The sequence below is a fragment of the Nicotiana tabacum genome, chromosome 17 (assembly GCF_000715075.1).
Source record: "Nicotiana tabacum cultivar K326 chromosome 17, ASM71507v2, whole genome shotgun sequence".
Lineage (NCBI taxonomy): Eukaryota > Viridiplantae > Streptophyta > Magnoliopsida > Solanales > Solanaceae > Nicotiana > Nicotiana tabacum.
Genome location: NC_134096.1, coordinates 100,607,278 through 100,618,769, shown reverse-complemented (window position 1 = coordinate 100,618,769; position 11,492 = coordinate 100,607,278).

Below are 11,492 nucleotides of genomic sequence, written 5' to 3'. Positions count from 1 at the left end.
TGTTCAAAGAAATATTTTACTGTTTTGCATTCTTTTTAACTCAAATTATGTATTCACCCGAATATGAATCATTGTAGAAATTAGATTTAGTTAAAAGGGTAAAACAGTTATTCAATTTTATACGGGTATTTTCGTCTTTCAGCTTTAGATTTAGGACCTTCCCATTGAAGTTTGTGAAATGTTCCACTCCCACAACGTATACTAAAGTTTTAATGGACTTTAAGTATCACCAAATTTGAGTTTGTTCTAATACGATGCATCTACTCTATTATTTTCAAAGGGGTAATTTTCTATTATGTATTCTGTTTTAATTAAAATTATTCACTTGTATAGGAACTCTTGTAGGAATTAGATTGAGTTTAAAGGGTAAAATGGTCGTTTAATTTTTTATGGGTATTTTGGTAATTCAATTCTCAACTTTGGGCGTCACACTTATAATATAGTATGATATGATATATACACACACATATATATTATACATTTTGTTGGTTATTATTTATGCGAGCAACTATACTGTGTAGTTTATTCTACATGTTTTGTCCGGATTTATATTAGAGTTTCATACTTTTTAGGGTACTAGTATATGTGAATGTGTGTTGCACGTTAATAATGACACATGATGATGTAAATATTTATTTATGTGAAAGAACAATAAAATTTAATTAATAAGAGAAATTTTATGTATAATAATACAACAATCATCTAAATGCCGAAAAATATTATTACATTAGCATAATACTTGAATTTAAAATAAAAGGACATTATCAAAACTTACACAGATGATCGATTTTTTCGTGTTAGTTAGATAATTATATATTATAGTTTAAAAGTATTTAATGTGATGGTATCTTAAAGAACACTTCTTTGTGGACAATATGTTTTGTGTATGTTTCATCATAATGCTTTGGTTGCCCTGCCTTAACCAGAACTCTTATTGTCGATCTTGATATCCCTCTTGAAAGTGCAACATACAGTTGTTCGTGCAAGAAAATATATTGCGATAAATATAGTCTAATATTTAGGATGTTTGTCCTTGTGCTTTATTTATTATATTTGCAAAACATAAACATACTAAAAATTATTTTCACACAAATTTAAAAGGATATTCCTTAATTTCAGAAAACGAAAGTTGAATTCAGGGATTATACTTAGAGGCACATTGACTAGTATCATAATTTTTGCATGTGTGACATTATATATTGTCAAAACTTCTATATACCAGTTGTGTGCTATTACCTAAGTTATTCGGAGTAATTAAATTTTTCAGTAGCATGACGGGCATATTCTTTAAAATCAACCTATATACAATAGAAGATCAACTTAGTCTATTATATATACTGTGACATTAACATATGTAAAAAATAATAAACTTGACAACAAACATGTATGGTAGAAGGCTGTTTGGTAATAAAGTATTTAATATTCTTTTTGGTAGTAATTATTGGTATCATTTTCTGTCACGGCCCCAATTCACCCTCCATAGGATGTCATGATGGCACCTAGTATCTAAGACTAGGTAAGCCTATCAATTTGCGGAAGAACTGAATATAAACTGAACTCCAATCTCAACATATGATATATAAATAGAAACTGCGATTTAATAATTACAACTCTCAAAACCCGGTAGAAATAAGTCACAAGCTTCTAATAGAAAATACTAAGTGTCTCAATACATCAAAGTCTAAAGAGAATAAGGGAAAACAACATAATAAAGGTAGAGGGGGACTCCTAGGTCTGCGGACGCTGGCAGATATACCTTGAAGTCTTCACGTGCGGTCCAACTCACTGGTATCTGGTCTGGTGGGAAGAACCTGAATCTACACAAAAAGATGTACAAAAGTATAGTATGAGTACACCACAACGATACCCAGTAAGTGCCAAGCCTAACCTCGGTAGAGTAGTGACGAGGTCAGGTCAGGGCCCTACTGGTTTTAAAGATAAGCAAGACAGAAGATATAATAATATTTTGAAATGACTGAGAGTTTAAACAATGAGAAGTTGAGAAATAACAGCACAACAAATAGAGGTAAACAATAGGGGCGCTCCCGAGGTACCGCCTCCTAGTCCCAAATGTAAATATGCAAGACAAGAGGGTCTCCCGAGGAATCGCCTTCTAGTCCCAAAGTAAATATGCAGTACAAGGGAATCTCTCGAGGAACCGCCTCGTAGTCTCAAAGTAAATATGCAGTACATGGGGGATCTCCCGAGTAAACGCCTCGTAGTCCCAAAGTAAATATGCAAAACAGGGGGATCTCCCGAGGTACCGCCTCGTAGTCCCAAAGTAAATATGCAACAGATAACCGAACCGAAGGAACGATGAATTTACAGCAAGAAATCTTACAGTTAAGGATTTAATTCAAATCAAGGGAAGCAGGTAATTCAACTAAGCATGTTGCACAAATTGCAAGTAAGAGTTAAGGCACGTAGACATGCGATACTAGGCTAAACATGATCACTACATATGCTAAAGCAACTCAGTAAAGAAATTTAAAAGAAGACGACTTAGCAAGAACCAAAATTTCCACAATTAGCCCGTGTACACACTCTTTCTATATGGATTTCGACAATTTTCTACTTCTCTCACCATTATATGTACTTCTCTTTGTAGTTACACATTCTTTTGTGACAGAGTGTCATCAATGTTTGATGTGAACACTTACCTCTGTCACGACCTGAAATTTTTCACCGACGGAACCGTGATGGTGCCTAACATTCCACTTGCTAGGCAAGCCAACGTTAGAGAATTAATAAACCAATTCCTTATTTCCATTCAGTAATTAATAATAATTAACTAAGATAAAATATAATAAGTACAGAATATCATAAAACTGTATTAATTACTACCACCCAGATCTGGAGTCACAATTCACGAGCATTCTAGAATTTACTACAAGTAATAGTCTGAAAGAAATACAACTGTCTGAATGAAGAAAACAGTAGAACAGAAAAGATAGACGGGAACTTCAAGGTCTGTGAACGCCGACAGATCTACCTTGAGTCTCCGGACAGTGGACCAATAGAAAAAATCTCGATCAACCTGAGCCGGTACAAAATCTGCATAAAAAGTATAGAATGTAGTATAAGTACAACATACCTCATGTACTGGTAAGTGTCGAGCCTAACCTCGACGAAGTAGTGACGAGGCTAAGGCAAGGCACCTATAAATCAACCTGTACAATTTAACAGTGTATATACAAATAACAGAAATGAAGAACTAAACAGGAAATGTCAGGAGGGGAACATACTGAGGGGAATGCAAGATATGGCACGGCATCACCCTTCATGCATTAACACTCACAATATGGCACGGCATCACCCTTCGTATATTAACACTCACAATATGGTACGACATCACCCTTCGTGTATTAACACTCTCCCTTACCATAATGCAATGCATAATAACAATAGGGAGATAGAATAACAAGTACAAACCTTACTTCAACATTTGGTTCCATAACATCAATCTTAACTTTGAAATAAAAACTCAATTATCACCAGAAAATTCGTAAACATGATAAGAACGATAAATTGAACAACATTAGTATAACACATAGCAATAAGGCATAGGAATGAGACAATATAAGAAAAATAGAGAAACATGGAAAATAGGTAAATTGGCGGCGCATAAGTACTCATCACCTCACATATACGCCGCTCACATGAATTTCACTTAGCAAGTAATCTAAGGTTCCTAATTCTCTCAAGTCAGGGTTAGACACAACACTTACCTCGCTCCGAAGGCCACTTAATTCTCAATCATAGCTTTTCCTTTGGGATTCACCTCCAAACCACTCGTATCTATTCAAGGATGACTCAATAATATCAAATACTTCTTAAGGAATCAATTATATTGCATAAATTAAATTTCTCAAAATTTTCTCCAAAATGTCAAAAAATCGACCTAGGCCCGCTTTGTCAAAACCCGAGGTTCGGACCAAAATCCATTTACCCATTCACCTCCGAGCCCGAATACATAATTGGTTCTAGAATCCAATCTCAAATTGAGGTCTAAATCCCCAAATTCCCAAAATCCCTAGTTTCTACCCTAACCCCTAATTCTAACATGAAAACTCTAGATTTTTGGTTGAAAATTCAAGAAATGTAATGGGTAATTGAAAGAAAATAGTTTAGAATTACTTACCAACACTTTGGGGAAGAAATGACACTTGCAAAATCGCCTCACATTGTTTGATTTTTGAGAAAAATGAATTTTTTGGCTAAATCCCGTATTTGGATTCTGTTAAGTGTTGGGCGACAGTGTTCATCGCATTCGCGAGAGAACTGTCGCGTTCGCGAAGAGTATAGGCTGCTAAGCCTTCACGTTCACGTAGGCTACCCTTCCCTGGTCTTCGCGTTCGCGAGACAGTGCTCGCATTCGCGATGAAGAAAAGGCTGACTCCCCCTCCCTAGTGCCTAACACTACGCGTTCGCGATGGGATTTTCGTGTTCGCGAAGGGTAACGCTCCCATTGCTTCGCCTTCGCGACCAAGCCTTCGCGTTCGCGAAGAAGAAATCCCTGCCTCGTCAGTTTACTCTTCGCGTTCACGAGAAGACCTTCGCGAACGCGAAGAAGGAAATGCCAGAACCCAGACTCTGCAAAAAAAACCAGATTTCCAAAGTCCAAAACATCCCGTGGCCTATCCGAAACTCACCCGAGCCCTCGGGGCTCCAAACCAAACATGCACACAAGTCTAAAAACATCATACGAACTTGCTCGCGCGATCAAATCGCCAAAATAACACTTAGAACTACGAATTTATCACCAAATCAAATGAAATTCTCAAGAACACTTTTAAATTCATATCTTCTCAACTAGACGTCTAAATCACGTCAAATCAACTTCGTTTCTCACCAAATTTCACAGACAAGTCTTAAATATCATAATGAACTTGTACCGGGCTCCGGAACCAGAATACGGACCCATCACTAACAATGCCAAACATCAATCAATTATTAAAAATAATTAATTTTTAGACTTTTAATTTTCATCAAAAATTCATAACTTGAGCTAGGGACCTCCGAATTCGATTCCGGGCATACGCCCAAGTCCCATAATTCGATATGGACCCACCGGGACTGTCAAAATATGGATCCGGGCCCGTTTTACCAAAAATGTTGACCGAAGTCAACTAACATCAACTTTTAAGGTATAAATTCTTATTTTCATCAATTTTCAACATAAAAGCTTTCCGGAAACCTGCCAGGACTGCGCACGCAAATCGAGAAAGGTAAAAAGGAGATTTTTAAGGCTTAAGAGCGCATATTCGAGTTCTAAAACATAAGATAACCTTTTAGGTCATCACATTTTTCACCTCTAAAATAACCGTTTGTCCTCGAACGGATATAGAAAAGTACCTGGGCTGGTGAAAAGGTGGGGATATCTACTCCTCATATCGGACTCAGACTCCCAAGTAGCTGCCTCAATAGGCTGACCTCTCCACTGCACTCGAACTAAAGGGTAACTCTTTGATCTCAACTGGCGAACTTGCCGGGCTAGAATTGCCACCGACTCCTCCTCGTAAGTTAAATCCTTGTCCAATTGGACAGAGCTGAAATCTAACACATGGGATGAATCGTCGTGATACCTTCGAAGCATGGACACATGGAATACCGGATGAATATCTGCTAAACGAGGTGGCAACGCAAGCTTGTAAGCCACCTCTCCCACTCTCTCCAGAATCTCAAAAGGTCCGATATACCTAGGGCTCAACTTGCCCTTCTTTTCGAACCTCATTACACCCTTCATGGGTGATACCCGAAGTAACACTCTCTCTCCGACCATGAATGCAACATCACAAACTCTACGGTCGGCATAACTCTTCTGCCTGGACTGAGTTGTGCCAAGTCGATCCTGAATAATCTTGACCTTATCCAAGGCATCCTGTACTAAGTCTGTGCCTAACAACCGAGCCTCTCCCGGCTTGAACCACCCAACTGGCGACCGGCACCGCCTACCATATAATGCCTCATAGGGAGCCATCTGAATGCTTGACTGATAGCTGTTGTTGTAGGCGAACTCTGCAAGGGGAAAGAACTGATCCTATGATCCTCCGAAGTCTATAACACAAGTGCGCAGCATATCTTCCAATATCTGAATAGTGCTCCGTCTGTTTGTGGATGAAATGTTGTACTCAACTCTACCTGCGTGCCTAACTCATGTTGCACAGCCCTCCAAAAATGTGAGGTAAACTACATACCTCGATCTGAAATAATAGACACAAGCACACCGTGTAGGCGGACAATCTCACGAATGTAAATTTCAGCTAACCTCTCTGAAGAATAGGTAACTGCCACTGGAATGAAATGTGCTGACTTGGTCAACCTGTCCACAATAACCCAAACTGCGTCAAATTTTCTCTGAGTCCGTGGGAGCCCAACAACAAAATCCATAGTGATACGCTCCCACTTCCACTCAGGAATTTCTAACTTCTGAAGCAAACCACCAGGTCTCTGATGCTCGTACTTAACTTGATGACAATTCAGACACGGAGCTACATATGCAACTATATCCTTTTTTATTCTCCTCCACCAATAATGTTGCCGCAAATCTTGATACATTTTGGCAGTACCTGGATGAATAGAATACCTGGAACTGTGTGCTTCTTCAAGAATTAATTCACGAAGCCCATCCACATTAGGCACACAAATATGACCCTGTATTCGCAGAACCCCATCTTTCCCCACAAAAACCAATTTGGCATCACCGTGACGCACCGTGTCCTTAAGGACAAGTAAATGAGGATCATCATACTGCCTCTCCGATGCGCTCATATAAAGAAGACCGAGCGACTGTGCAAGCTAGACCCGACTGGGTTCTGAAACATCTAACCTCACGAATTGACTAGCCAAAGTCTAAACATCTGCAACTAATGGCCTCTCACCAATCGGAATATACGCAAGACTGCCCATACTCACAGCCTTTCTACTCAAAGAATCGGCCACCACATTGGACTTTTCGGGGGTGATACAAAATGGTGATATCATAGTCTTTCAATAACTCCAACCATATTCTCTGCCTCAAATTAAGATCCTTTTATTTGAACAGATATTGAAGGCTACGATGATCTGTAAATACCTCACACGAGACGCCGTAGAGGTAATGCCTCCAAATCTTCAGTGCATGAACAATGGATGCCAATTCTAAGTCATGAACATGATAACTCTTCTCGTGAACTCTCAACTGCCGCAACGCGTATGCAATTACCTTGCCATCTTGTATTAATACTGCACCAAGCCAATGTGAGATGCGTCACAATATATAGTATACGATCCTGAACCTGTGGGTAATACCAACACTAGCACCATAGTCAAAGCAGTCTTGAGCTTCTGAAAGCTCAACTCACACTCGTCTAACCATCTGAATGGGACACCTTTCTATGTCAATCTGGTTAATGGGCTTGCTATAGATGAAAATCCTTCAACGAACCGACGATAATAACTTGCTAAACCCAGGAAACTCCGGATCTCTGTAACTGAAGTAGGTCTAGGCCAATTCTGAACAGCCTCAATCTTCTTAGGATCCACCTTTATGCCTTCTGCCGATACAACATGCCCCAAAAAGGCAACTGAGTCTAACCAAAACTCACATTTTGAAAACTTGGCATATAACTGATTATTCTTCAAGGTGTGAAGCACACTTCGAAGATGCTGCTCATGTTCCTCTCGACTGCTGGAGTAAATCAAGATATCATCAATGAATACAACCACAAAAGAATCCAAATAAGGCTTGAACACCCGATTCATCAAATCCATAAATGTTGCTGGGGCATTTGTCAACCCAAATGACATCACTAGGAATTCGTAATGCCCATACCGAGTTCGAAAAGCTATTTTAGGGACATCAGATGCCCTAATCTTTAACTGATGGTAACCAGACCTCAAATCGATCTTCAAAAATACCTTGGCACCCTGAAGCTGATCAAATAAGTCATCAATTCTAGGCAGCGGATATTTGTTTTTGATAGTGGCTTTGTTCAACTGCCGATAATCTATACACATCCGCATAGAGCCATCTTTCTTCTTTACAAATAATACTGGTGCACCCCAGGGCGAGACACTGGGTCTAATAAATCCTTGATCAAGCAAGTCTTGAAACTGCTCTTTCAATTTTTTCAACTCAAGTGGGGCCATACGGTATGGTGGAAGAGAAATGGGCTGAGTACCCGGAGCCAAATCAATACGGAAGTTAATATCTCTATCGGGTGACATCCCCACCAGGTCTGCAGGAAACACCTCTGGAAACTCACGAACAACCGGCACCGAATCTATGGAAGGAACCTTCGCACTAGAATCGCGGACATAAGCCAAATAAGCTAGACACCCCTTCTCGACCATATGCCGAGCCTTCACATAAAAGATAACCCTGCTGGCAGAATAGCCAAGATTCCCTCTCGACTCTAATCGAGGCAACCCCTGCAAGGCTAAGGTCACCATCTTGGCGTGACAATCTAATATAGCATGATAAGGTGACAGCCAATCCATACCCAGTATGACATCAAAATCAACCATGTCGAGAAGTAAAAGATCTACACGAGTCTCAAGACTCCCAATAGTGACCACACACGAACGATAAATACGATCTACAACAATAGCATCTCCCACTAGTGTGGACACATACACATGAGCACCCAAAGAATCACAGGGCACAACCAAATATGAAGCAAAAAAGGATGACACATAGGAGTAAGTAGATCCGGGATCAAAAAGAACTGAAGCATCTCTACTACAAACTGAAACAGTACCTGTGATAACAGCGTCAGATGACTCAGCCTCAGGCATGGCTGGGAAAGCATAACACCGGGGCTAGGCCCCACCACCCTGAACTACCTCCCTGGGACGGCCTCTAACTGGCTGGTCTAAACCTCTAATGTCCTGACCTCCACCTCTAACAGTCTAGCTTCTACCTCTGGCTACCTGACCCTTTCCTCTGGCTGGCTGAGTAGGTGGTGCAACAACTGGTGCCGGAACCATGGCGCAAGAACTCTGATGTTGTGAGCTGCTCGTTTCTCGAGGGCAAAATCTAGCAATGTGCCTCGGATCACCACAAGTGTAACATAACCTCGGCTGTTGTGATTGCTCACCCTGATAACTTTGGAGTGGAGGTGCACTAATAGGAGTTGGTGGTGCACTGTAGGCTAGCTAAACGGAATAATGCATCTGAGAGCCATGACTTGAGGCACTGTGGGATGCCTAGAGCGCTGAATAAAACGGCCTGGGAGGATGGCCTCTACCAAAAGTACTCCTGCCTCTAGATGAGGCACCGCTGAACTCACCGGAATGACGAAGTCTCTTGTCAGACCCCTGACCTCCCTGAGTAAGAACCATTTCGACTCGTCTGGCGACATTAGCAGCCGCCTGAAAAGAAATCTCACTCCCAGTCTCCTTACCCATCTACAATCTGATAGGCTGAGTAAGTCCATCAATAAACCTCCTCACCCTCTCTTTCTCTCTCTCTCGGTGGGAAGCATAAGAATGGCATGACGGGCCAAATCCATAAAACGGGTCTCATATTGAGTAACAGTCATACTGCCCTGCTGGAATTGACGGCGACGCTCTTCTCTCAATGTGATAGGCAGAAATTTCTCTATGAAGAGCTGAGAGAACTGGTCCCAAGTAAGAGCAGATGACCCAGCAGGTCTGGTCAAGCAGTAATCTCTCCACCATTTCTTGGTGGAACCAGTCATCTAAAATGCAGCAAAATCGACCCCATTGGTCTCCACTATACCCATGTTTTGTAGAACCTCGTGAGAGCTGTCAAGATACTCCTGGGGATCCTCTGAAGGAGCACCACTGAAGTGAACATGAAAGAGCTTGGTAAACCTGTCCAATCTTCATAAAGCCTCAGAAGACATAGCTGGTCCATCTCCGACCTATGCCACAATAACCGGCTGAACTAATCCGACTGGCTGAGCTGCTGGAGTCTAATACTGGGGAGCTATCTGCTCTAGAGCGGGAGTGGTGGGAGTCTGGGCTCCTCCTCCAGACTGAGAGATTGTTGGTGCCATGGGAAATGTGCCAGTCTAGGCCACACTCTCTATAAGGCCCACCAAACGGACCAATGCGTCCTGAAGTACTAGGGTGGCAATGAACCCCTCCGGAACCTGAGCTAGTCCGGTAGGAACAGTCTGGGCTGGAACCTCCTCGTCAAGCTCTATCTGAGGCTCCACTGCTGGGGCTGCTGCTCGGGCCCTAGGCTGAGCCCTGCCCCTGCCTCGGCCTCTGGCACGGCCTCGACCTCTGCCCCGCATAGGAGCTGTCACTGGAGGCTCTGGTTGCTGCTCAGCTGAGGAAGCGGTACGTGTTCTCGCCATCTGCGAGAGAATAAGAGTAGAAGAGTTCAATTAGTATTGAGAAAGAAAATTTGCACGACAGAGGAGAATTTAAGTGAAACTTGTTCCTAAACTTCATAGCCTATGGAAGATAAGCACAGATATATTCGTACCGATCCTCCAGACTCTACTAAGCTTGCTCGTGACTCGTGAGATCTATGTAACCTAGTGCTCCGATACCAACTGTCACAACCCAAAATTTCCCACTGACGGGACCGTAATGGCGCCTAACATTCCACTTGCTAGGCAAGCCAACGTTAGAGAATCATTAAACCAATTCCTTATTTCTATTCATTAATTAACAATAATTAACTAAGATAAAATATAATAAGTGCGGAATATCATAAAAATGTATTAATTACTACCACCTGGATCTGGAGTCATAATTCACGAGCATTCTAGAATTTACTACAAGTAATAGTCTGAAAGAAATACAACTGTCTGAATGAAGGAAATAGTAGAACATAAAAGATAAGGCTAACTACCCCTCCCCAGTGCCTAACACTACGCGTTCACGATGGGATTGTCGCGTTCACGAAGAAGAAATCCCTGCCTCGTCAGTTTACTCTTCACGTTCGCGAGAGGACCTTCGCGAACGCGATGAAAGACATGCCAGAACCCAGACTCTGCAGAAAATAACAGATTTCCAAAGTCCAAAATATCTTGTGGCCTATCCAAAATTCACCCGAGCCCTCGGGGCTCCAAACCAAATATGCACACAAGTCTAAAAAATCATACGAACTTGATCGCGCAATCAAATCGTCAAAATAACACATAGAACTATGAATTTAGCACCAAATCAAATGAAATTCTCAAGAACACTTTAAAATTCATATCTTCTCAACTGGACGTCCGAATCACGTCAAATCAACTCTGTTTCTCACCAAATTTCATAGACAAGTCTTAAATATCATAATGAACCTATACCGGGCTCCGAAACCAGAATACGAACCCGGCACTAACAATGCCAAACACCAAACAATTCTTAAAACCAATTAATTTTTAGACTTTTAATTTTCATCAAAAATTCATAACTTGAGTTGGGACCTCCGAATTCGATTCCGGGAATACGCCCAGGTCCCATAATTCGATACGGACCCACCGGGACCGTCAAAACATAGATCTGGGCCCGTTTACCAAAAATATTAACCGAAATCAACTAAA